The sequence below is a fragment of the Somniosus microcephalus genome, chromosome 1 (genome assembly GCF_052327205.1).
Source record: "Somniosus microcephalus isolate GS21.2 chromosome 1, FLI_Smic_1.0, whole genome shotgun sequence".
Lineage (NCBI taxonomy): Eukaryota > Metazoa > Chordata > Chondrichthyes > Squaliformes > Somniosidae > Somniosus > Somniosus microcephalus.
The window spans coordinates 375,451,052-375,474,228 of record NC_140987.1 but is presented as its reverse complement, the minus strand read 5'-3'; positions in this window follow the sequence as shown (position 1 = coordinate 375,474,228).

Below are 23,177 nucleotides of genomic sequence, written 5' to 3'. Positions count from 1 at the left end.
TGACTGTAGGAACGAACCTCGAAACTGGGAATTGGATACTGCATTGGCGATTCAGAACCAGGAGACACGTTCTACACAGGGAAGCAGTGAGCAAGAAAACGGACAATCGGGGTGAGCATTGTTCAAGCCCACGCATCCTTAAGACCACCGGTACTGTGTGAGGGGGTGTTGTGTGTCCCAACCAATCCAGAGGGGTTTTGATAAGTGTAAAGTCTGTGGGTTGTATAGCGAAGTAATACACAGACTACAAGAGTAACTTAAACAGGACTTTACTATTCGAAGGTCAGGGCGAATCTGCCCAATAAATTCTGCCACAGCACTTATATACCGGTGTGGTCACCGTCGGTATTACAGTATACAGCAGCCAGGATAAAGTAGTGCCACACCTAAAATAGTTCTCTTAAAGGTGGACGGTTACATACAATAGTTCTCTTAAAGGTAGAACAGTTACATACACAACAATCCTCCCTTTTTAGCTTACAACATACTTATTCCCCATTAACATAACATCATAACATATCCAACTTCATGTTACAACAGTTCACAGATATAGTCTCTGTGGAAAACAGTTCACAATTTCAGTCTCTGTGGAAAACAGTTCACAGATTTAGTCTCTGTGGAGGCGTCTCCTGTGCTTCTTAACTCAGTCCGGACAACGCCTCCGTGGTGTAGCAGTTCCCGGTGGTGTAGTCGGTTCACATTGCTGGAGTGACTCATCCAATAGTCCTTCCCTAAATTTAACAGCTTGAACTTCCGTCACTCCTGAACCAGCATTGCTGACTTTTAAAAACCACTGGATTCCTTGGGAAGTTTTTCTACTTCCAACTGATTTGGCTCCATTCGGAGGGAGCACGTGCGTGTCTGATAGAGGTGATAATGGTTCAGATGGTCATTATTTTCTGCTTCGTCTTTTCCTTTTCTGCTTCTTGGAGACTCTCTGGGCTCCACTGTCAGCTGCCAGCTGCCTGCACAGTTCCTCCCGTAGTAGCGCCACCATCTCCCGATGTTCCTTAGACTTTTTGTGATTCATCAAGGTTTCTGCACTTTGGGAGTTTTCATCACAAGCTGGGCAGAACAGGTCCTCGTAATATTCGGTGTCGCTCAACAGGTCATGGTCATATTCGGTGTCGTCCTGAGCTAAGCCAGCGAGAGGGTCTTCTATTTCCTCCATACCCAGCTGGACGTTAGCCAGCTTTTGTTCCAAATCCAGACATCTTTCCTGAAGAGACTTCTTCATGTGCTCCGCTTCATCCAGCTTTTTCTGGGCTTTCAGCAAGTCTTTTACTAATGACCTCATTTGTGATTTCAATACTTCAACTTCCTTCGGAGATTGATTGATCGGACTATTCAATCCCTCTACTGAAGTAGCTGTTTCAGCATTCTGTTGTTCTACATTGACGTGAGTCAGCGTACTTTTGACATCCAAGGGCTGCTCTGCTGCAGTCTTCTCCATCTGTGTTGCCACTTCAGCTATTTCAATAACTTTTGAGAGCTCCGAACCCCTTTTCTTTGAAGATTGAGGCTCGTGTTCAAGTTTTTCCCATTTCAGAGTCTTATCCCTCAGCATATGAAGGAGTTGGCTGACTGTTAACTCTTCTGCCATCATCCCTTTCCCATTAGCTGCAGGGCTGTTTAGAACCTTGCCCTGGGGCTCCTTTGCTGTTTCTACTTCGCCATCATCCGCAGCCCCCACCATTCGAATTTCCACAATTGAATCATCCGGTGATGCTGCACCCGACTTCAGTAGGAGCTCGGAATTCATGGCGACCAAATCAGCCTTTTCTGCCTGCAACCTGCTAACAAGCGCCTTCAGTTGCTGAACATCTTGCTCCACCAGATTAGAGCACGCACCTTCAGAGACCGAATCAGCTTTGATTCGTTTGGCCTCCTCGCGCAGACGGTTTGTGTGCTCCTGCTCCATTTTCTCCCTCAGCTGCTTCTGTTGTCTTTCCAGATTCTCCCACTCTGTGTCCAAGAACTTTTTCATTGCTGTTGTCTCTTGCTCAAGACGGCGACTCAATTGTTCTAATTGCTGTTGTAATTTGAAATAAAGTTGAGTTTGAGCTCGGTGTTCCTCAGTAATGTATATGTCTGTAAACTGGACAGACTCAGAATTCTCTGTCAAACTATGTTGTTGTTGTTCCGTGGAATTCTGTTCTGAAACTTTGTTCTCCTCTGGCGCATAAGCCTTTATGCACGCCTTCGTTTTTCCAACCTCAGTCAGCAAGTCCATTTTAGCCTTGTCTTTCATACTTGGGCTGGTCTTATCGTCATCCGTTTCAGAGTCTGAGCTGATTGTCTGCACCAAGTCCTCACTCGTTATTGCTTTTAGGTAGTGCCATTCCATGTCTATTTTCTTGATCCACTCCCATCCTAGAAGTGGTGGTCCTCCCTCAGGTAGTACATATAAGTCCATTCCTGGGTGTTCTTTGCCCCTGTCTCTCACCTTGACTCTTATCTTCCCCATGGGGTATACTTTATGCCCCATGTATGTCTGCAATACGAACTTGGTATCTCTCAAGGGTATATGTGAGAATAGCCGGTTGTAATCCCTTCGATTTATGACTGATAGGGCTGATCCAGTGTCCAACTCCATTTTCACTTGGACTCCAGCTATTTTTAGCATGACCCAGATAGTTTGTAGGTCAGCTTTCTTACTCACATTGTGAATTCTCAGACTACCCAGTTCCTGGCCGTTTGGGTCTGAATCCGAATTCTGTTCGTCTGAACTCTTCTCAGCCACCTTGTGTACTTTGTTGTACTTTCCCTGTGATGGCTTTTTTTGGTTGTTGGTCTTCTTTCCTGACCGGCATACTTTAGCTATGTGACCCAGTTTGCCACATTTTCTACATTCCTGGTTTTTAAACCAGCATTGGTTCTGGTCGTGTGTTGTCTTCCCACAACGCTAACATTTCGTTGTACCCGAAGTAATTTGATCCACACTGAGTACCGCTGCCTTTAGCTGCATTTCCGCAGTTCCTTTCGCTGCGGCTTCGTGCGATGCTGCAATAAGGACAGCCCTCTCAAGTGTAAGGTCGTTCTCTTCGAGTAGTCGCTTTTGCGTTCCTTCCTTCGACAACCCGCACACGAACTTGTCTCGCAATGCCTCTGTCAGATTTCCTCCAAACTGGCAGTATTTCGCTAGTCTACGCAGTTCGACCAAGTATTCCGCGTTGCTTTCCTCTTTCCGTTGCATTCTCGCATAAAATTTGAATCGTTCCGCCAACATCAGCGGTGTGGGGTTCAAGTGATCCTTCAGAACAGCAACAATATTATCGAAAGTCTGATCCGCCGGTTTAGCTGGTGATAGAAGATGCTTCAATAACCCGTATGTCTTCGCGCCCATCGAGTTTAGCAAGGTTATAGCTTTATCATCATCTTCTATTTTATTGGCCTCACAATATATCTCGATACGTTCTATGTACGTGGCCCAATCTTCCACCTCGGCATCGAAGTTGTTGATGTTACCATGCTTAGGCATCTTCACTATCTCTCACTATCTTTCTGCGAAACAACAGGATTTCTCTTTAATTTTTTAACTTTTTCTTTTTTTTTTCCAAAAATGGCGGTTTCCCGCGCTTGTCTTCTTCCCCCCTACTGGCAAAATGGCGGTTTCCCGCTCCTGACTTCTTCCTCTGGTGGGAGGGGTAAGCTTTGCTCTCGATCGATGACCGCTGGTTTACGGGGTTTGTAGCCTGTGCGCCGGCTTCAGTTTATTCTGAAGCGCGCGCTAGAAAAGCCGATCGCGTTCCTTGTCCCCCCCCCCTTCCTTCTTTTCGGCAGGGGCAACCGGCGCTGGGGACAACCAGTTGGCGTCGGACAGATCCAGCTCCTGATCCTTCACGGCAGCTGCTGCAAGCCGCTGGCCGGAACCTCGCTCGGTCTCTCTCTCGGGCTCTGTCTCTCCCGCTCGCGCGGCTCTCGCTCGCTCTCTCTCGGGCTCTGTCTCTCCCGCTCGCTCGGCTCTCGCTTGCTCTCTCTCGGGCTCTGTCTCTCCCGCTCGCGCGGCTCTCCCTCAGCGGCTTTAAACGCCTCTCCCAGACCTCCCGCAGTCCGGTCCTTTCCTCCCCGGCTGCGGCTGATTCTTCGCGGGTTATTTAGTTATTTATTTATTTATTGCCTCCGCGCCTTATGATCCCGGTCACAGCGCCTCGCGGCCTCGGTAGGTGCCCGGCCTTTTTCGCTCCAATCGCGCCTCCCAGCCCTCTCGCAGTCCGGTGCTTTCCTCCCCGGCTGCGGCTGAGTTCTCCGTGGCTTATTTATTTTTATATCTTCCCGCGCCTTACAATCCCGGTCACAGCGCCTCGTGGTCACGGTAGTTGTCCGGCCTTTTTCGCCGTCGCGGTCTAGCCGTCTCACAACGCTCCCCAGCCCGCTTGTACCGCAGCTTCTGCTCCACGCTGTCCCAGTCTCAGCGCCTCTGGGCCCGACTTCTGTCCGGCTCCTTTCCCCCTCGACCGTGGTCGAGTGCACCGCCCTTATCCTCCGTTTATTTGTTTCTATTTTCCCTTTACTCACAGTCACCGTGGCCGACTTGCTTCTCGTGTTGATCGGCTCACTCACCACCGTGGCAGAAGGGACAATCCGTGCCTGTTGCTGATGGAAGACTTCGTGTTTGAAATCTTCCTCCTTTCTTGGTCTGCAGACTCGAGTTTTCTCTCAGCAAACCGACGAGGGCGGGTGCCTCTTTTCGACGCTCGTTTACTTCTTCAGAAGTATTGTTGCCGCAGGGTAAGATCGAACTCGTTGCCACTGTAAAGTCTGTGGGTTGTATAGCGAAGTAATACACAGACTACAAGAGTAACTTAAACAGGACTTTACTATTCGAATGTCAGGGCGAATCTGCCCAATAAATTCTGCCACAGCACTTATATACCGGTGTGGTCACCGTCGGTATTACAGTATACAGCAGCCAGGATAAAGTAGTGCCACACCTAAAATAGTTCTCTTAAAGGTGGACGGTTACATACAATAGTTCTCTTAAAGGTAGAACAGTTACATACACTACAATAAGGTCCCGCATAAGAGATTAGCATGTAAAGTTAAGGCACATGGGATTGGGGGCAAGGTATTGACTTGGATAGAGAACTGGTTGGCAGACAGAAAGCAAAGAGTTGGAATAAACGGGTCTTTTTCCGAGTGGCAGGCAGTGACTAGTGGGGTACCACAGGGGTCGGTCCTTGGACCCCAGCTATTCACAATATATATTAATGATCTAGACAAGGGAACTAGATGTAATATCTCCAAATTTGCAGACGACACAAAGCTGGGTGGGCGTGTGTGCTGTGAGGAGGATGCCGAGAAACTCCAGGATGATTTGGACAGGTTGGGTGATTGGGTAGAAGCATGGCAGATGCAATATAACGTGCATAAATGTGAGGTTATCCACTTTGGTGGCAAAAATGGGAAGGCAGATTATTATCTGAATGGCAATAGATTGGGAGAAGGAGAAGTGCAACGAGACCTGGGTGTCCTTGTGCACCAGTCGCTGAAGGTAAGCATGCAGGTGCAGCAGGCGGTTAAGAAAGCAAATGGTATGTTGGCCTTCGTAACGAGAGGGTTTGAGTACAGGAACAAGGATGTCTTGCTGCAGTTGTACAGGGCCTTGGTGAGACCACATCTTGAATATTGTGTGCAGTTTTGGTCGCCTTATCTGAGGAAGGATGTTCTTGCCATGGAAGGAGTTCAGCGAAGATTCACCAGGCTGATACCTGGGATGGCAGGAATGACGTATGAGGAGAGATTGGGATGATTGGGCTAGTACTTGCTGGAGTTTAGAAGAATGAGAGGGGATCTCATTGAAACTTATAAAATTCTGACAGGACTGGACAGACTAGATGCAGGTAGGATGTTCCCGATGGTCGGGCGTCCAGAACCAGGGGTCACAGTCTAAGGATAAGGGGTAGGCCATTTAGGACAAAAATGAGGAGGAATTTCTTCACCCAGAGAGTGGTGAACCTGTGGAATTCTCTACCACAGAAGGCAGTAGAAGCCAATTCATTAAATATATTCAAGAAGGAGTTGGATATATTTCTTAAGGCTAAAGGGATCAAGGGGTATGGGGAGAAAGTAGGGACTGGGTACTGAAACTGGATGATCAGCCATGATCGCATTGAATGGTGGAGCAGGCTCGAGGGGCTGAATGGCCTACTCCTTCTCCTATCTTCTATGTTTCTATGTTTCTATGTTTAGTAGGGACCTTCTGTTTGTATTATATAGTGTATGTTCCGGGGTTTGTGGACAAGTCCTTGTTATACTCTGTATTGCAACACAGTCTGATTTTAGGCATCTTAATACAAGACAGGGGCCTGGTCGCCAGGCCAAGTTGTATTGTTGTACTGTTTGTTTTACGCCACCAGGCATTTTACGTACTGGAGGCGGGTGTGTGATAACCTTATTAAACACCAACGGTTGAGTCTGAAAAGCATGTCTGTGTTCCAATCCTGTTCACTGTAATTCTTGTCGTATCGAACTAATTAGGGGGGGTGATTCGAACCACCAAAGCAAACCACCTACAAGTCCCATACCATCAACATTCTGGGGTCACCATTGGCTAGAAACTTAACTGGACCAGTCACATAAATGCCATGCCTAGTAGAGCAGGTTAGAGTCTGGGTATGATGTGATGAGTGGCTCACCTTCTGACTCCCCAAAGCCTCTATACCACCTGCAAGGCACAAGTCAGGAATGTAATGGATAACACTCCACTTGCTTGGTGCAGCTCCAACAACACTAAAGAAGCTTGACATTATCCAGGAGAAAGCAGTCCGCTTGATCGGCACTTCATCCACTGCCTTAAATATCCACTCCTGTTGAATCTGTGATTCTTAAAGTATGATGTTTTCCAATAACTACACGGAGGCTGTAATTTAACAATCAACAGGTGTTTACTGGAGGAGGGTAGTCTAAAGACTGACAGTACAGAGGCATGCTCAAGGCTTATATACAGGTGTGGTCACTGCCGGTACTACAGTATACAGGAGCTGTAAAAGTAGTTCTCTCTTAAAGGTACATACACTACAATTCCTCCCCTTTTAGATTAGCAGTACCCATAATGTTCAAATAACAATTAACACTTTAACATGCACATTAAACTGAAATAGTCCATTTATAGATTCAGTCTTTGGGGCGGCTTCCTGATCCTTTCTGGATAGCGCCTTTCCTGAGGTTCTTGTTCTTGGTGCGGAGGCGATTCTGGCCCCTTTTCGTCGGTTATTTCGTCAGTTTCCACTGCTACTGTTTCTGAGGTAGATGCTACTGGTATGTCGGGTTCATCCCCAGGGATGTGAGACATGGGGTTGACTCGTTCCTGTGACGCTAAGATCTGGTCGACGTGGCGCCTCACAATGTTCTCCCCGACATCCACTGTGTACATTACTGGCCCCTGCCATGTGCATATCGTTCCGGGTTGCCATTTCTCTGTTCGGTAGTCACGGGCCAAGACTGGTTGTCCTACATTGAAGCTCCTTGTCGGCTTCTCATTGATGTTTATCCTCAACATTTCTTCGCACATTTGGTCTGAGCAAATCCAGACGAGATCTCAACCTTCGGTTAAAGAACATCATGGCCGGGGTCTGGTTGGTAACTGCATGTGTCGCATTTCTGTAGGCTAACAGGAAATTGTCCACCTTATGCTGTAGTGGAATTTCATCATCGCACATGGCTTTTATTGCCTTTTTAAAGGTTTGTACGAACCTCTCAGCCAATCCATTTGTGGCTGGATGATACGGGGCAGATGTGTAATGCCTTACCCCATTCCTTCTCATAAATTTCCGAAACTCTTTGGACACAAACTGTGGTCCATTATCAGAGCAAATCTGCTCTGGCAAGCCGTTCCTGGCAAATATGGTCCGTAGGACTGCAATCGTTTTCTCTGTAGTGGTTGAGGACATTTTTATCACCTCAGGCCATTTCGAGTGAGCATCCACTGCAATTAAGAACATTGAGTCCATGAATGGACCAGCAAAATCAATATGCACCTGTTGCCATGGAGAGGAGGGCCACTCCCATGGGTGTAGAGGGGCATGTGGTTGTGCATTTTGGACCATCTGGCATCCTGAGCAGCTCTTGGTTAGGTCCTCGATTTGTTGATCGATCCCCGGCCACCACACATAAGCCCTAGCAAGGCTTTTCATCTTCACCCCTCCCAGATGACCTTCGTGAAGCTCATTGAGCACTCGCTCCCTTAACTTGGGTGGAATTACCACTCGGGATCCACACATCACTGTCCCCTGGCATACTGACAGCTGTTCTCTTCTGGATGAGAATGCTGGCAACAGTGAGTCACCATGTGTTGGCCAACCCCTCACCGTCAAATCATAGACCCGAGACAGTGTCGGATCATTGCTGGTCTCCTTCTCTATATCCGCGTTAGTTACTGGCAATCGTTCAATTATTGACGAATAAAATATCTCAATAGAGTCCACTGCTGGTGCTTCCTCCACAGTAGGCAGTGGCAGGCGTGATAGCCCATCAGCGTTTCCACACTGTTTCGTGCCTTTATATACTATTACATATTGGTTCGCCCCTAGAAAAAGGGACCATCTTTGTGACTGTTGTGCAGTCATCACTGGAACGCCCTTCTTTGGATTGTAGATGGAGACAAGTGGTTGGTGGTCAGTCAGCAAGGTGAACTTCTGCCCATGCAGAGAGTGGTTGAATTTTTTTACTCCCCATACTAGGCTGAGGGCCTCCCTGTCAATCTGGGCGTAGTTGCACTCGGCTGAGGTTAGTGACCGAGACGCAAAGGCTACTGGCCTCTCCAACCCGTCTGGGAATTTGTGCGACAGCACTGCTCCAATACCATAGGGTGATGCATCACATGCCAACCGAATTGGTAGTGCTGGGTTGAAATGGGCCAACACCTCTTTTGATGTGATCAATTATTTGCACTTCTGGAAAGCTCATTTACATTCGTCATTCCACTTCCATGGTACCCCCGTTTGCAGTAGGGTGTTCAGTGTAGACAAATTTGGTAAGAACTTATGGTAGTAGTTTACCAGCCCGAGGAACGACCTCAGTTGTGACACATTTTCCGGTGCTGGAGCCTTGACTACTGCCTCAATGTTTTCAGGGGACTAATGTAACCCCTCTTCATCAATAACGTGGCCACAATACGAGATCTGCTTCTGGAAAAACTCGCACTTGTGGCGATTAGCTCATAGCCCATATTCCTTTAATCTAGTGAGCACCTTCTCCAGGTTGGCGAGGTGATCGCTGTCATTTTCGCCCGTGACCAGGATGTCGTCCAAATAACACTGGGTCCCTGGAATCCCTTGCAGGACTTGATCCATTGCCCTTTGCCAAATAGCCGGAGCCAATGCTACCCCGAACACCAGCCGATTGTATTGGTAGAGACCTTTATGAGTGTTAATCGTGAGGTATTGTTTCGAGGTTTCCTCTACCGCCATTTGCAAGTACGCCTGGGCCAGATCAATTTTGGTGAAGCGTTTACTTCCAGATAGCGAGGCGAAAATATCCTCAATTCGTGGAAGTGGATATTGTACCGTGTGAAGGACTGGGTTCACTGTCACCTTAAAATCCCCACAGATGCGGACCTTCTTTGGTTCCCCAGGTGTATTACTCAACGACCTCTTCACGACAGGAACGATGGGTGTAGCCCACTCGCTCCAGTCTACTTTGGACAGTACGCCTGAACGTTCCAACTCATCCAGCTCTGCTTCGACGGCTGGTCGGATCGCATAAGGCACTGGTCTGGCCTTAAAAAACTTTGGGCTTGCATTTTCCTCTATTTTAATCATTTCTGTTATGCCTTTTAGTGTTCCGAGGCCCTCCTGGAACACTTCTTGTGCGTCAGTTAGCATTTTTGACAGTCGTCCGGGTGTGACGTCGTCATCCTTTTTGGCCTCAACCTTCAGTGCCTGTATGGAATGCCAATCTAATTGTATCTTCCGGATCCATTCACGTCCTAGTAGTGGTGGTCCTCCATCTGGCAATACATATAGGTCCATTTTAGGTATTTCCTGGCCTTTGTATATAATGTTCACCCTTATTTTTCCTTTGGGGTAGACTTTTTGCCCTGTGTACGTCTTCAAGACAATCTCTGTAGCTTTCAAGGGTATATGTGAAATTAGCCGCTTGTAGTCCCTTTGGTTTATGACTGTTAGGGCTGATCCTGTATCCAATTCCATTTTCACTTGGACTCCGTCTATCTTGAGTGTAACCCAGATAGTCTGGTGATCCTCCATTTTGGTTACCTTATGTAGTTTCAGACAACCCAGCTCCTTGCTTCCGGAGTCTGTATCACTTTTCTGTTCGTCTGAATTACTGTCCATCACCTTATGTACCTTTTTGTACTTCTCCTGTGGAGATTTCTTGCTGCTGGTTTTCTTCCCTGACCTGCAGACTCTTGCTATGTGTCCTGCTTTTCCACACTGTCTGCACACTTGGTCCTTGAACCAACAATCCTTCTGGTCGTGTGTTGTTCTGCCGCAGCGATAACACTTCCCTGCTCCATAGGACATTTCATTGGTGCCATATTCTTGCGGTCTCCGTTGTATCTCTGCAGCGCCCCGTGCGGCTGCTTCGTGTGATACTGCCATGCTGAAAGCCTTGTCCAGCGTAAGATCCTTTTCTGATAGAAGCCGCTTCTGGGTTCCTTCACTTTGAAGCCCACACACAAACTTGTCCCTTAACGTATCTGCTAGTCCCACTCCAACTGGCAGTGTTTCGATAGCTTGCGCAGTTCCGTTAAGTACTCAGCATTACTTTCGTCTTTATGCTGGTTCCTTTTGTGGAACTTAAATCTTTCTGCTATCAGCAGCGGTGTGGGGTTTAAGTGGTCCTGTAGGATTTCCACTATGTTTTCGAAATTCTTATCCACTGGCTTCTCTAGGTTTATTAGGTTTTGCAGTAAGCCATAAGTTTTTGCACCCATGGAATTTAACAAAACCAGTGCTTTCTCAGCATCTGGCACTTCATTCGCCCTGCAGTACACCTCAATGCGTTCCACATATGTCGCCCAATCTTCAACTTCATTGTCGAACGCAGTGATACTGCCACTCTTCGGCATCCCTGAGTGTGATTTAACTGTCTAAAATGGCATCTCCCGCGCTCTCCCTTCTTCTCCGCTCGCACAAAATGGCATCTCCCGCGCTTTCCTTTCTTCCCGCGCTCACCCTTCTTCTCTGCTGCGGCTTCTAAAATGGCATCTCCCGTGCTCTCCCTTCTTCTCCGCGGCTCAATGGCGTCTCCCGCGCTCTCCCTTCTTCTCCCCATGGACGCAGTTCAGCCCTTGAGCCCTGGCTGTGCTCTGCGCGTTCTCCTGTGCGCCTTTCCCGTTACCATCGCTCGGTCCTGAACCCGGCTGCTGCTTTACCCTCTCTCTCTCTGTTTTGTTTTTCCTCGACGCCGCTTGGTTTTCAACCCCCAGCTGCACCCTGTGCGCTTCACCCTCTCTCTTACCCTGTCGACGCTGCTCGGCTTTTTCTCTGCCATCAGTCGACTCCAGCCGCCACTGTCCGGGAAGGGTCTGCGCTGTACCTGTTGCCAGTCTGTTGCTGGATCGTCGTGGCTGGGGAACCAAGCCCGGCTCTCAACAGCCTCCCCTGCGATGTTCACTCTCTGCCGGATGACTGGGCGGTTGCTCATGGTCGACGCCCGTGCTTCTGGCCTCGACTTTCTTCCACCGCCCTCCCGGAGCGAATCCTTGAAGGGAAATGCAGAGTTGCAGGTAGATTCGAATCGACCTCGTCGCCACTGTTGAATCCGTGATTCTTAAAGTATGATGTTTTCCAATAACTACATGGAGGCTGTAACTTAACAATCAACAGATGTTTACTGGAGGAGGGTAGTCTAAAGACTTACAGTACAGAGGCATGCTCAAGGCTTATATACAGGTGTGGTCACTGCCGGTACTACAGTATACAGGAGCTGTAAAAGTAGTTCTCTCTTAAAGGTACATACACTACAACTCCCTCCACCATCGGTGTACCAGGGCTCTAGTGTGTACAATCTGTAAGATGCACTGCACAACTCACCAAAGCTTCTTTGGCAGCAGCCCCCCCAAAACGGCAACCTCTACCACCTAGAAGGACAAGATCAGCAGGTGTATAGGAACTCCCATCACCTTCAAGTTCCCCTCCAAGTCACACACCATCCTGACTTGGACATGCATCACCGTTACTTCATTGTTGCTCGGTCAAAATTCTGGAACTCCCTATCTAACAGCATTGTGGGAGTTGCTTCACCACACAGACTGTAATGGTTCAAGAAGAAGGCTCACCACCATCAGATGACAAGCTTCTATAATGCAAAAAGCAGTAATATTTATTAAGTAAAAATAAACTGCAAATACGTTCAGACTGAGGAGAAATTCATTATATCCCCGTTTGGGGCGCTAACTTTTGAATGTTGAAAAAATTAGCGCCAGGCGCTAATGTCTTTCAACTTAAAAATATTGGCCTAGAAATTCAGTTGGCTGCGCCAGCCGTTAGCGCCTTAGGAGGAGTAGATGTCGGGCGCTAGGCGGGTAGCGCCCGGGCGCAGCGCAAACTGCGCCTCGCCCCAACTTCACTAGAGATTTAGCGCCAGCGCAAAGTCTTTGCGCGCGCTCAGCTGCGCGCGCAGATCATGATTTAATTTCCTTGTGCAACGCCCTTTGTGCGCCCCCAACCGGAACTTCAGTCGCGCCGCCCCATTGTGCGCCTGGCGCCCCTAGCGACTGTTAAGTGGAACGGTGCTCAGCCGATGCGGGGCGCGGGGGGCGCAAATTAAAGGGCACTCATCCTGCAATATAAAAGGCTGCCATTTTGCAGCACACCTTCTTGCGAAACGGATCTTTGGAGAGAGACCAAGGTAGATAGCTTTCTGCTTTGGCCCAACACTCGGACAGGTACTTCTGGCTTCAGGCCACAGCTTTCAAAAAGTTTTTGCCTTCATTGACATCTCACTGTTTGCCAGCATATTATGGGGGCTGCAATGGGTGTCAACGCTGGCTTTCTCAATTACACCCAAAGGGCTCACAGACGCCGTGAGAGAGTGGCAGCCCTGGTTAGACGGAGAGGGGGCAACAGGCATCGGCAAAGGAGGCCTTACCCACCCAGGGTATACCACCAGCAGTTCTCCTATCTCAACATGCCTGAGGAGCAGTGTGTTCGGAGGCTGCGATTCAGAAGGGAGGTGGTCACAGAGATCTGCCAGCTGCTTGCCGTTGATCTGCAGGAGCAGGACGTCTCTGTCGGTGGCAGTGAAGGTGACGGTGGCTCTCAACTTTTATGCCACCGGCTCCTTCCAATCCGCTACTGGGGACATTGCCAACATCTCCCAGTTCGCCGTGCATTGCTGCATCTGCCAGGTGACCAATACCCTTTTCAAAAGGAGACGTCAGTTCATCTCCTTCTCCATGGCCCTTGACAAGCAGCAACAGCGTGCAATGGGCTTTGCAGCATTCGCGGGCTTCCCCATGGTGCAGGGCGCCATTGACTGCACGCATGTGGCTTTGCGGGCACCTCTGGAGAATGCCGAGGATTACCGCAACCGGAAGGGCTACCATTCGCTGAACGTACAGCTGGTGTGTGACCACAGGCAGCTCATCCTAGCTGTCAATGCCCGATTTCCAGGCAGCAGCCACGATGCCTTCATCCTGCGACAGACTTCTGTGGCAGACATGTTCCAGGCACAGCCTCGCCCACGAGGATGGCTTATCGGGGACAAAGGCTACCCTTTGTGTACCTGGCTGATGACCCCGCTCCGTGCGCCCAGCACCCCTGCTGAAGAGCGATACAACGAGAGCCATCAAGCGACCAGGAACATCATTGAACAAACAATCGGCGTCCTGAAGCAACGGTTCCGCTGCCTCGATCATTCCGGTGGAGCCCTGCAGTATTCTCCGGAGCGAGTCTCCCATTTCGTGGGCGTTTGCTGCATGCTGCACAACCTGGCTATCCGCAGGACTCAGCCACTGCCACCAGAGATTGGAGGACCACCTCAGGAGGAGGAGCAGGAGGAGGAGGAGGAGGACCAGCACAGGAGGGAGGCACAAAGTGCAAGGGCCGCCCGTCGCCGGCTTATTGAACGTCGGTTCTAGGCCCCCTCTCAGGGACTGGCTTGTGCCAATGTCAGCAGATGAATGTAGCCGCTCCACAAGCCCTCAGCCGAGCAGGGCAACCAGGACTTAACCAAAAAACCATGCACACTGCAATTTAACAACAAAAATTTATTGAAGACCTCTGCCCTTCCCACATTACATGCTCATGTGGAGAAGCCCCCTCCAATAAACACAAAACTACCAGTCTCGGCCTTACAAAAAGAAAGATAGACACCAGTCTCGGCCTTACACAAATAAAGATAGACACCAGTCTCGGCCTTACACAAAAACAACTGCACCAGTGTCGGCCTTCCAACAAGCACCAGGCATTTGTGCATACCTCTACTTTTTGCCCTGCGAGGGCGATGCCTTGCGCATCCTTGGCTGGCCCCTGCCCACCCTGCTGCTCCTCCTCAATGGGAGCCCAGTGGCTGCAGCAAGGCTGGGGGAAGGCTGCTGAGGGGCAGATGGCGAGACGGCAGATGCCCTTGGGGGTCGGCCTGCACCAGCTCTGGCCTTGGAGTGGCCGGCTGCTGACTGCTCCAACTCTGGCTGGGCGGCAGCAGTGTGTCCAGCAGCTCCTGGCAGCTGCAGTGGCGGAGTGGCAGTGTCGGCTGCAGGAATGGTGGCAACCTGGCAGATCGCAGGTGCTCGCTGGTCGCCTGACACATTGGCACTCGCACGGGCCAGCACTGCAGCGTGCGCAGCAAACAGCTGAAGGACAGACTGCTGGGCTGCTGCTGCGCGGCGAGTGCCCTGGCGATGCCTGGCTGATCCAGCGAGGGTGGCAGCAGTTAGTGCCCGTGTGGCCCTGGTCTGTGTCCGCATCACATCAGCCAGTGAATGGACGGCACGACTGAGCACTTGGCTAGAAGCCGACTGTGCTGCCGCGAAGTCCTGCAGACTCCTGGCCTGTGCTGCCGCGATGTCCTGCAGACTGCTGGCCTGTGCTGCATTGATGTCCTGCAGACTCCTGGCCTGTGCTGCATTGAACTGTTCCAGACTCCTGGCCTGTGCTGCACTGAATTGTTGCAGACTCCTGGCCTGTACTGCCCCGAATTCCTGCACACTCCTTGCCAGTGACTCTATGGAGTCAGGCATCCTTCCCACTGCAGCCATGAGCTCAGTGTGCCTGCGCTCAGCCTGGACGGCCATTTCCTCTAGGAGGCGCACCTCCTCTGCGCTGACCGTCGCAGGACTGGAGGCCGCACTCACCCTCTGGGGAGAAGTCTGCCGAGCTTCCCCACCCCTCCCGCGTTGCTGCAGGCCGCTGGGCCCCGGAGCTTCACTCTCCTCCGACCCTTCCCCCCGGCTCCCCTCCAGGGAAGACGTGTCCCCTACATCGCCATGGGCTGGCACAGCTGAGGGTGGCACTGATGGGCCGGCTTCCTCTTCCTCCTCCTCGTCTTCTGAAGGGCTGACAGTGGCAGCTTGAGGGCCCGCCTCCTCACCTGGTGATTCACCATCTGAAAGCAGGAAGGCACAAGAGTAGCTTTAGAGTGAGGACAGGGCGGCAGCGAGGGAGGCATGAGTGGTGCCATTCACCGCATTGGTCGGACAGTGGCAAAGGATGCTGATCTGATGTGCAAGTGGAACGAGAGAGGTCCAAAAGGTGATGCCCTTACCATTGGTGCCCAGAACAGGGTCGGCATCTCCAGTGGCGACGGGGCCAATCAGCCGGCCTCCCATAATGCGCTCCACACGCTGGTCGAGGTCGGAGAGCTCTTTGAGGTCAGGACAGCCTCCCCCGGTCTCAGTTTGGTTGCGCCGGTTGTGCGCAACCTTGGCCTGCAAGAGAAAGGACGGCCTCTAAGTACAGTGTGTAGCCCTGATCTTGTCTGCACTGCCTCCCATGGTCGAATAGCTTGGACAGTGTGTAGCCCTGATCTTGTCTGCACTGCCTCCCATGGTCGAATAGCTTGGACAGTGTGTAGCCCTGATCTTGTCTGCACTGCCTCCCATGGTCGAATAGCTTGGACAGTGTGTAGCCCTGAACTTGTCTGCACTGCCTCCCATGGTCGAATAGCTTGGACAGTGTGTAGCCCTGATCTTGTCTGCAATGTCTCCCATGGTCGAATAGCTTGGACAGTGTGTAAAGTGCTGAATGTGCAATTGATTTTCATGCCAGGCCCATAGCTGCTGGATGTGGGCTGGCCATTAGGGCTTTCAGGTCCCTTTGCCCATAATGTGAGGTGCACATGCAAGGATGAGGAGGACGCTGGAAAGGGTACTCACCCTGACAATCCGAGTGAGGTCATTGAACTTCTTCCGGCATTGTACAGGAGTCCTGGCAACCACGCTGTTGGAAGACACCCTGTTGGACACCTCCCTCCAGGCTTTCCGGTAGGCGCTGGGCAGCGGCCTCTTGCCACCTTCTGGGTACAAAACATGGCGCCTGCGCTCCACTCCGCCAACCAGCAGCCTCAGGTCACCGTCACTGAAGCGCTGCGCTCTCTCCCTGGCCTTCTCCATAGTCCTGGGCATTGTACAGGTGAAGCTGAAGTGGTCAGGCCTAGGTTGAGGGCTTCAGTGTGCAGGGCGTGGCAGGCAAACAAATGCACCCTCCCCCTTTAAGAGATGACCGGCGCCAGAGTGTCTGCCGTCAATCAAGAACTCGCCGCACCTGCGCTGCGCCCGGCCTCGGGGCTATCGCTCAGCAACGCCGGCTTAGCGCCTAAAGATAGTCGTGCATCGCCTGTTTTTGCGCAGCAGCAACCTCTTGGGGCGATGCGACTGAATATCGGTGAAGGGGGCGCGACTTTGCGCCGGGCGCAAACTTTAGCGGCCGCCCGACTTTACCGCCCCAAAAGTGGCTATACTGAATTTCTAGGCCATTTGGTTTTATGCTTCAGGAAAGAAGTGGCGCGCTAAATCAAACGTTCCATTTCCTTCCTGGAGCGCAACAGGCAGCAGGCGGGGCGGTAGGTGTGCAGCGCTGCACAATGGACCGTGGAGCGCTGCCGCGTTGGAAGGCTCCTTCCCTCCCTTCCTTAAAGGGAAGGGCCGTCGCTGCAGGCTCTGCAAGGGAAAGTAACTTCCCTGGTCCCTGACAGCAGCCGCGATCCGGCCCGATCAGCCCGATGCACGGCAGCAGAGTGCCGGGCTGATCGAGCACTGGGGGAAAAAAGCAAAAAAAACAGAACGAGCATTTCAGTATTTTCTTTCCTATCTCGACCACCTCAACTTTAAGTATTGCCTCGCAGCGCCCGGCCAATTGATGAACGCCTCCTGCAGCTGCCGGTGTTTTCACCCGGCGATGCTGCAGTGGGTGAAATCGAAGTTCAGGTCCGGGGCGCTACCGGGGATGCGCACAGCGATAACGTCACGATCTCCAGGCAAAGGAGATTGGGGCGCTACGCCATACCGCCACCGCAAACCCCCTGCCAAATTTAGCGGGAGGCAATATTCTCACCGCGCCCGGGCGGTAAGTGGTTAGTGCCCCGTTATCACCCCCCCCAGAGGTGCTAACAGGAGGCGCTAACCAGCCGAATTTATAGCCCTTTAAATACCCACTACCAATGCTTTACCGATCTTTTCTCTTTACAGCTGTTGACAGGCCTTTCTGCATGTTTCCAGAAATATTTATCAATTATGTTTCAAAAACTGTACTAGTGTTGCATAAAATATTCTGAAATGTTTTGCAGACAACAACCCAGATGAAAAGCCAAGTTCTTTCCTGTCTGCTAGTCAAGATATCTCTCTGATCTAGGATATGAGCATCCAAGTGCATCTTAACTAGAACATTCAATCTTCTCTACCATTACCCCTCTGAAGTCACCCTCAGGAGACTTGCATTTATTTTTCAGATGCCTTCAAGAAATATACTGTTGAATTGATGACTTGTTGTCTAGTTTAAGATATCTGTGTTCAACAGCCATAGAAGGAGGTCTTAGCTGTGTACTGAGATTGTTTCTTTTGTCTGCTGGGAAAATAGAAGAAAAGAAAAAGGAAACAAAGGCAGTAACATTAATCCTATAACCTGGTCAATGAGGAAATGTTTTATACGGCTAAGTTGATATATGACAATTTCTTTATTTGGATGGAAATCACGATTCAGAAAAAAAATCCCCCCAAAAAACTGAGACATATATACACTTGTTAGGCATATACGTTCTAACAGATAAAAACGTCACTTATGAGCTACAAGTTTACCTTTCTATATAGGAACAAACTACTTTTGCTTCAAATGGGGATATGGATAGAACTGTAGCAGCTAAAGTTGATGCAGGATTTCCATATAAATTGGAATTTGTAATGCAATAAAAGATCACTTCAGGTTTCAGAGCTATACTTGGATCAATATGTCTTTATTCTAACAGTGATGTTCAATGACACATCGTAAAGTTTTGACCTCTACACGTCTACCACACCCAAAAACTACAGAGTTAAAACTTGCCCCCCCCTCCCCAAAAGTTCACCTTCCTTGAAGAAAAAAACATTTTGAGAATAATACTGTCCATTTGGGTGGACATCCAACTGGCAGGTTACTTGCACTGTCTTTCCTTGAGTATTTTTTTTAGAAATGTTTGCAAGCTATCCCAATGTACTATGTACTATGGTTAAACAGTGATGGGTTAGATTTTGTAGGTCTAGTTGCTAAGTGCAAAAACTTTGATGACAATATCTGAATTTTGCAGTTTTCCCATAAAGGCTAAGATTCATCAAGTTTGGCCAGCAGACTGGAGAAGGTTAAAAAATACTATGGCCTAGAAATTCAGTGGCCTGCGCCACCAGTTTGCGCCCAAAGAAGGCTTTTGCGCCTCTGGCCACAACCACCGCGATATTTAGCGGGGCGCTAATGGCGGCGTTAGCCTGTAGCGCTGCGCCGCCACCGATGACGTCATCGGTGTGCGCAGCGCACCGCTACCGCCCCGAGCGCCATATTAGGTCGCAGCCGCCTCTTCCGCGCCGGCCGCAAACAGCGACCGGTACACAGGGGCCTACCTGTGGCGGTAGTGGGGCGAGTTAAGGTGGAGGTGCGGCCGGCCGGTTTCTCGGCGGCCGCCTGCCCGCACCTCCGTCCCCGGCCTCCTACACCACCCCCCCCGCGGCATTGCCGGCTGTTTCCCGAGAGCCCGGCACTTCTCCTTGGTGCCGGGCTCATTTGCCGGCACTCGCGAGCGGGGACCGCGCTGTTGCAGGCACCTCCCCCTTAACAGTGAGAGGAAGGCCTGCAGTACCGCAGCCTGCCGTGCTGCAGCGTGTGGCGCTGCGGCACTTTGCGCGCCGATATTCAGTTTCAGCGCTCCAAGCGGGGCGCCGAAACCCTTGTTTAGCGGCCGGCTTCCACTTGGGGCGCTGAAACTGAATATCCCGATGGCGCAAGTGGCTCCGCGCGCAGCGGTAATTCCGGCGCCCAGGCGAGCTGGGCGCCCCTAACTGAATTTTTAGCCCTATATGTTGTACCTATGCTTTAATGCGTTCAATCAAGCATGTAGATACGTCGAATTAAATCAGAGTCAGGCAGACAGGCTTATAACTGCGATGTTCACTTTATTGCGTAAAATGGCCGACTGACGTTTACCCGGGTAATTCCCATAATGCAATACACATTTCATTACCGTATTGACTGGTGTCAAACTCGCAATCAATACATGACATCCCCCTTTTCCTTGGAAACAAACTTGCAGTTTACAAACAGTTGCTTACAATAACACTGCATAACTTATTTGGTTTATAAACTTTTTACAAACTTGTGTCTTACCACACAACTAAATAATTCCCAGGTTTAAACATTTAACATCACCCATGCAGTTCTCGCACAGTTTATGTTGTGACATAATCAGACAGTCTTTGGGGTTTTCTTTTAACCCTTTGAGGTCTGGCTGTATTGGGTATGTCTGATATGTTGGTGTCAGTGGGTATTGCCTGTGTCACAGTGGTATGTGTGTCAGGGTCTACTATACTGTCCTCAGTCCCTTATGTTTCCTCCTGCTCATGGAGTGTCTTCTTTGGTCCATTGGTTCTGTATTTCTTCACAAATGTAGTGTTTCGCGAGTAGCGTGCTCCATCTGGAGATTCTTCTACTAATTGACTCCCTGTTTTACTCAAAACTTTGTGGGGTGTGGCATTAAAAGGAGTGGTGAACGTGTCCACTTTGTCCTGCCGTACCAGCACCCTGTCGCCAACTTCCACCTCTGAGTATTGTGTTCTCCGCTGTTCATCTGCGTACAGTTTGGAATTGCCATATTTGTTCCGTGTCCCGGTCACGTACTTCCATGTCTGCGCGCGACTCTGTGATGTCTGGCAGCTTTCCTCTCATTTTCCGTTTAAAGAGCAGCTCTGCCGGGCTCTTTCATGTCATGGCATGGTCAATGCTCCTGTACACAGTCACATATTTTCTAAGTTGAAGTTTCCAATCTAGTCCTCCTGACTGAGCAATTCTGATTCTCTTCATCAGCGATGCATTCTGACGCTCAACTTCTCCATTAGCCTGAGCCCATTTTGCTGTCGTTTTCAGGTGTTTGACCCCGTTGTTTTCACAGTATTCTTTGAATAATTCAGATCTGAATTGGGGACCATTATCAGATTTGCAGGTGATTGGCAAACCATGACGGCTGAAGATTGACTCAAAACTATCGATAACCATCTCTGTTGTTGTGGAGGTCATGATGTCATATTCATAGTAGCGACTATAATAATCAACTACCACAAGAATGGAGTGGTTGGATGGCAAGGGTCTCAGTAAGCCTATAGCTACATCCTGCCAGGGGCCCTCCAGTAATGGTGTTGGTCTCAATGGTTCAGGTGGGTTGGGTCTGGCTACTATCTGACAGCTGTGGCACGCTTTACAGTGTTTTTCAGCTGTCTTGTCCATGCCAGGCCACCAAACCTTGGTTCTGAGATGTTGCTTTGTTCCAATTATTCCCAAGTGTCCTTCATGTGCTAACACCAGGGCTCGTGCGTGTAACACTGTGGGTAGCACGATGCATGTTCCCCGAAGAACTAGGTACCCCACTACGCACAGCTCATTTGCAATTGCTGCATAAGCTTTACAGTTCTCAAAATGTCCGTTTGTGATTGCCTTCCGTACTTCAATCAACTCTGGGTCGGTAGCAGAGGTTTCCTCCAACTCTCTAGTAGTGAGTGCTTTTGGTGTCGCACTCACAGCTACAAATCTCACATATTCATCTGAGCCATGAGAATGTCTCTCCTGTTTTGCTGTCTCTCCCAGCAATCATGACAGTGGCTCTGCAATGTTTTGCTTGCCTGGAATGTGTAGCACTTTAAAATCGTACGGCTGTAATCTAAGTACCCATCTCTCTATACAGGCACAGGGTTTAGAATGTGGGCCATGTATCACTTGTAATGGTTATGGTCAGTTGCCAAGTTAAGTTTTTGGCCATACACATATGGATGCAGACTCTCACAAGCCCATACAAGAGCTAAGGCCTCTCTCTCTGTTTGAGTGTATTTCCTCTCACACTCTGTTAAACTATGACTTACATAGCATATTGGCAACTCTTGTCCCTGTTGGTCCTGAACTAGTACTGCGCCTAAACCTACAGGACTGGCATCTGCTATCACCTTGGTTGGTGCGTCCTTCTCAAAATATGCTAAAGTGCCGGCTCTGGCCAACTCTTCCTTGAGTGCACTGAATGACTGTCTCTGTTGTGATCCAAATTTAAATGGTGTGTCTTTTCTCGTCAGGCGTCGCAGTGGCTCTGATAGCGTTGCAAACTGCGGGATGAATCTGTTACTGTACCCAACGAGTCCCAAGAAACTCCCCACCTATGTAACATTCTCTGGTTCCCGAGCTTCTGCCACCGCTCACACTCTCTCTGCTGTTGGTCCGATGCCCTTTTCAGACAACAGGATTCCCATGAAAATCAATCGGTCCATGTTGAATTGGCACTTCTCTGAGTTTACTGTCAGTCCACTTTCCATTAGTCTGGTCATGACAGTGTGCAGGCATCTGTCTTGTGTTTCCTGGTCGTGTGCATACACGATAATGTCATCTGAGATGTTTTCAACACCCTCTATTCCAGCTAAGGCATTAGCTATCTCGTGCTGATATTGCGCACTAGCTGAAGATACAACGAATATCAGCCTCTTGTACCTGTATACTCCATTATGTACTGCAAACTTTGTGATTTCTCGTGACTCAGGGGTCAGTTCTAGCTGGTGATAACCCCATTTCAGGTCTAGCTTACTAAACACCGTCGAGCCATTCATACCTTGGAGTATCTCATCAATGGTGGGGATTGGATATCGTTCCCTCACTATTGCCTGATTTTCTCGTCTCATGTCTAGGCATAACCTTACATCCTTATCCGCTTTTGGTACAATAACCACAGGATTTACCCATGGGGTAGGACCAGTTACAGGTTCGATAATGTCCATGTCCCTCAATTGTTTTATTTTGGCCCCTACTGCCCCCCTTAAGTTGAATGGTATACGCCTGAGTGGCTGGGCCACACGCTTCACTTGTGGGTCGATATACAAACTGATCTGTTTTGTGTTCAGCCTTCCTACTCCCTGGAACACCTTTGGATACCGCTGTTCTAGTAGCTGTCTTACATCTACCACAGCTGAGACATCTGCGCCTATTTTCAAAACTCCCAGTTTTATGGCTGTCTCCCTTCCTAGCAACGGCTCTCCATGGCCTTTAACTACAATGAACTCCGCCTGCTCAGTTCTCTTACCTATTGTAATCCCACATGTGAATACACCTTTAACTGACAGTGGTTGGCTAGAAGCATAAGAGAGTAAATTTCTCTCTGTCTTAGAGACATGTGACTGACACTTAATGTGATCTGACTTTAATCCTTCCCATGTATTCTCATCTATCACATTACTAGTTGCACCCAAATCAATTAACATTCTCAGGTTTACTCCCCCCACACAAAAGGTAAGTCTCTCTGTCACGTTATTTCCAGTAACAGCAAATGCAAAGTCATTTTGTTCGTCTACATTGTTCACACTGTGTTTCTTTGTACCCTTTGTGCGGCATACTTTGGAGAAATGATCCTTTCCCTTGCACTTATGACACGTTTGTCCGCGTGCTGGGCATTTCAGATCTCTGCCCATGTGGTCTGTGTGTCCACATCTGTAACATTTCCTTTCGTTCCTATCGCCATTTCCCTTTGGTTTCTCTGTCGAGCTTTTCGCATAATACCCTCTTTTCTGT